The sequence below is a fragment of the Coregonus clupeaformis genome, chromosome 25, assembly GCF_020615455.1.
Source record: "Coregonus clupeaformis isolate EN_2021a chromosome 25, ASM2061545v1, whole genome shotgun sequence".
Classification (NCBI taxonomy): domain Eukaryota; kingdom Metazoa; phylum Chordata; class Actinopteri; order Salmoniformes; family Salmonidae; genus Coregonus; species Coregonus clupeaformis.
This window is the reverse complement of record NC_059216.1, coordinates 36,782,328-36,787,265: the sequence shown is the minus strand read 5'-3', so window position 1 is coordinate 36,787,265 and position 4,938 is coordinate 36,782,328.

Here is a 4,938-nt window from a genome sequence, read left to right as displayed (position 1 = left end):
TCCAATAACTTGACTTTGTTGTCCTTAAGCCATTTTGCCACAAGTTTGGAAGTATGCTTGGGGTCATTGTCCATTTGGAAGACCCATTTGCGACCAAGCTTTAACTTCCTGACTGATGTCTTGAGATGTTGCTTCAATATATCCACATCATTTTTCTTCCTTATGCACCAGGCCCTCCTGCAGCAAAGCACCCCCACAGCATAATGCTGCCACCCCCGTGCTTCACGGTTGGGATGGTGTTTTTCGGCTTGCAAGCTCCCGCCTTTTTCCTCCAAACATAACGATGGTCATTATAGCAAAACAGTTCTATTTCTGTTTCATCAGACCAGAGGACATTTCTCCAAAAAGTACGATCTTGGTCCTCATGTGCAGTTGCAAACCATAGTCTGGCTTTTTTATGGTGGTTTTGGAGCAGTGGCTTCTTCCTTGCTGAGCGGCCTTTCAGGTTATGTCGATATAGGACTCGTTTTACTGTGGATATAGATACTTTTGTACCTGTTTCCTCCAGCATCTTCACAAGGTCCATTGCTGTTGTTCTGGGATTGATTTGCACTTTTCGCACCAAAGTACATTCATCTCTAGGAGACAGAACGCGTCTCCTTCCTGAGCGGTATGATGCTGCGTTGTCCCATGGTGTTTATACTTGCGTCCTATTGTTTGTACAGATGAACGTGGTACCTTCAGGTGTTTGGAAATTGCTCCCAATGATGAACCAGACTTGTGGGGGTCTACAATTATCTTTCTGAGGTCTTGGCTGATTTCTTTTGATTTTCCCATGATGTCAAGCAAAGAGGCACTGAGTTTGAAGGTAGGCCTTGAAATACATCCACAGGTGCACTTCCAATTGACTCAAATTATGTCAATTAGCCTATAAGAAGCATCTAAAGCCATGACATCATTTTCTGGAATTTTCCAAGCTGTTTAAAGGCACAGTCAACTTAGTGTATGTAAACTTCTGACCCACTGGAATTGTGATAAAGTGAATTATAAGTGAAATAATCTGTCTGTAAACAATTGTTGGAAAAATTACTTGTGTCATGCACAAAGTACAGTGAGGGAAAAATGTATTTGATCCCCTGCTGATTTTGTACGTTTTCCCACTGACAAAGACATGATTAGTCTATAATTTTAATGGTAGGTTTATTTGAACAGTGAGAGACAGAATAACAACAAAGAAATCCAGAAAAACGCATTTTAAAAATGTTATGAATTGATTTGCATTTTAATGAGGGAAATAAGTATTTGACCCCTCTGCAAAACATGACTTAGTACTTGGTGGCAAAACCCTTGTTGGCAATCACAGAGGTCAGACATTTCTTGTAGTTGGCCACCAGGTTTGCACACATCTCAGGAGGGATTTTGTCCCACTCCTCTTCGCAGATCTTCTCCAAGTCATTAAGGTTTCGAGGCTGACGTTTGGCAACTCAAACCTTCAGCTCCCTCCACAGATTTTCTATAGGATTAAGGTCTGGAGACTGGCTAGGCCACTCCAGGACCTTAATGTGCTTCTTCTTGAGCCAATCCTTTGTTGCCTTGGCCGTATGTTTTGGGTCATTGTCATGCTGGAATACCCATCCACGACCCATTTTCAATGCCCTGGCTGAGGGAAGGAGGTTCTCACCCAAGATTTGACGGTACATGGCCCCGTCTATCGCCCCTTTGATGCGGTGAAGTTGTCCTGTCCCCTTAGCAGAAAAACACCCCCAAAGCATAATGTTTCCACCTCCATGTTTGACGGTGCGGATGGTGTTCTTGGGGTCATAGGCAGCATTCCTCCTCCTCCAAACACGGCGAGTTGAGTTGATGCCAAAGAGCTCGATTTTAGTCTCATCTGACCACAACACTTTCACCCAGTTCTCTGAATCATTCAGATGTTCATTGGCAAACTTCAGACGGACCTGTATATGTGCTTTCTTGAGCAGGGGGATCTTGCGGGCGCTGCAGGATTTCAATCCTTCACGGCGTAGTGTGTTACCAATTGTTTTCTTGGTGACTATGGTCCCTGCTGCCTTGAGATCATTGACAACATCCTCCTGTGTAGTTCTGGGCTGTTTCCTCACCGTTCTCATGATCATTGCAACTCCACGAGGTGAGATCTTCCATGGAGCCCCAGGCCGAGGGAGATTGACAGTTATTTTGTGTTTCTTCCATTTGCGAATAATCGCACCAACTGTTGTCACCTTCTCACCAAGCTGCTTGGCGATGGTCTTGTAGCCCATTCCAGCCTTGTGTAGGTCTACAATCTTGTCCCTGACATCCTTGGAGAGCTCTTTGGTCTTGGCCATGGTGGAGAGTTTGGAATCTGATTGATTGCTTCTGTGGACAGGTGTCTTTTATACAGGTAACAAACTGAGATTAGGAGCACTCCCTTTAAGAGTGTGCTCCTAATCTCAGCTCGTTACCTGTATAAAAGACACCTGGGAGCCAGAAATCTTTCTGATTGAGAGGGGGTGAAATACTTATTTCCCTCATTCAAATGCAAATCAATTTATAACATTTTTGACATGCATTTTTCTGGATTTTGTTGTTGTTATTCTGTCTCTCACTGTTCAAATAAACCTACCATTAAAATTATAGACTGATCATTTCTTTGTCAGTGGGCAAACGTACAAAATCAGCAGGGGATCAAATATTTTTTTCCCTCACTGTAGATGTCCTAACCGACTTGCCAAAACTATAGTTTGTGAACAAGAAATTTGTGGAGTGCTTGAAAAATGAGTTTTATTGACTCCAACCGAAGTGTATGTAAACTTCTGATTTCAACTGTATTATAGGCATATATGATAACTAATACGGCTGTGTTCATTGTCATTCCCTCCCAGAGTTGCTTGATGAACACCACAAGGAAAGGACGCACCTGGAAGAGTGGCCTAAAAACACCTGACGTAGGCTATACATGGCGGTTGTGCACTGGCAAGATGAACCTATCCGGATCATAGGGCGGCATTGCAAGGTCAAACTTTTCGTTTTCATTTATTTGATCCTGTTGGTTTTAGAATAAGGAAATCAGTTTGACCAGGGCCAAGTTTCCCATTTGCAATGTAACTTAAAGGCCCAGTGCGGTCAAAAACTAGATTTTCCTGTGTTTTATATATATATTTCCACACAGAGGTTGGAATAATACTGTGAAATTGTGAAAATTATGATAATGCCCTTTTAAGTGTAAGAGCTGTTTGAAAAGACCGCCTGAAATGTCAGCCTGTTATGGTGGGATGGAGTTTTGGCCTGCCTGGTGACATCAGCAGGCAGTAAATACGTTAATTGAACAATAAGAAAGAGAGTTCCAAACCTCTCTGCCAATAACAGCTAGTTTTCAGTTTTCTTCTCCTCACTCAGACCACTCCCAGCCCTAGCAAAATTCATGCTTGAGAAATTGCTATTTTGTAAGAAGGTATTTTTGTTTCTTTTTGACAATTTATTTTCACATGATCCAATTGGGGGAACTGTCCAGTTCCCTGTGCTGAAATCGATGCCGCTTGCATCATAAGCAAACACTATTAATAGCCCACATTTCACGTGAAATGTAGGCTTATACAGTACCAGTCAAAACTTTGGACACACCTACTCATTCCAGGGTTTTTCTTTATTTGTACTATTTTCTACATTGTAGAATAATAGTGAAGACATCAACACTATGAAATAACACATATGGAATCATGTAGTAGCCCAAAAAGTGTTAAACAAATCAAAATATATTTTAGATTTTAGATTCTTCAAAGTAGCCACCCTTTGCCTTGACATAGTCTTGGAATTCTCTAAACCAACTTCACCTGGAATGCTTTTCCAACCGTCTTGAAGGAGTTCCAACATATGCTGAGCACTTGTTGGCTGCTTTTCCTTCACTCTGCAGTCCAACTCATCCCAAACCATCTCAATTGGGTTGAGGTCGGGGGATTGTGGAGGCCAGGTCATCTGATGCAGCACTCCATCACTCTCCTTCTTGGTCAAATAGCCCTTACACAGCCTGGAGGTGTGTTGGGTCATTGTCCTGTTGAAAAACAAATGATAGTCCCACTAAGCACAAAGCAGATGGGATGGTGTATCGCTTCAGAATGCAGTGGTAGCCATGCTGGTTAAGTGTGCCTTGAATTCTAAATAAATCACTGACAATGTCACCAGCAAAGCACCCCCACACCATCACACCTCCTCCTCCAAGCTTCACGGTGGGAACCACACATGCAGAGATCATCCGTTCACCTACTCTGCATCTCACAAAGACACAGCTGTTAGAACCAAAAATCTCCAATTTGGACTCATCAGAACAAAGGACAGATTTCCACAGGTCAAATGTCCATTGCTCGTGTTTCTTGGCCCAAGCAAGTCTCTTCTTCTTATTGGTGTCCTTTAGTAGTGGTTTCTTTGCAGCAATTTGACCATGAAGGCCTGATTCATGCAGTCTCCTCTGAACAGTTGATGTTGAGATGTGTCTGTTACTTGAACTCTGTGAAGCATTTATTTGGGCTGCAATCTGAGGTGCAGTTAACTGAATGAATATCCTCTGCAGCAGAGGTAACTCTGGGTCTTCCTTTCCTGTGGCGGTCCTCATGAGAGCCAGTTTCATCATAGCGCTTGATGGTTTTTGCGACTGCACAAATGTTCCGGATTGACTGACCTACAGTGAGGGAAAAAATTATTTGATCCCCAGCTGATTTTGTACGTTTGCCCACTGACAAAGAAATGATCAGTCTATAATTTTAATGGTATGTTTATTTGAACAGTGAGAGACAGAATAACAACACAAAAATCCAGAAAACGCATGTCAAAAATGTTATAAATTGATTTGCATTTTAATGAGGGAAATAAGTATTTGACCCCCTCTCAATCAGAAAGATTTCTGGCTCCCAGGTGTCTTTTATACAGGTAACGAGCTGAGATTAGGTGCACACTCTTAAAGGGAGTGCTCCTAATCTCAGCTTGTTACCTGTATAAAAGACACCT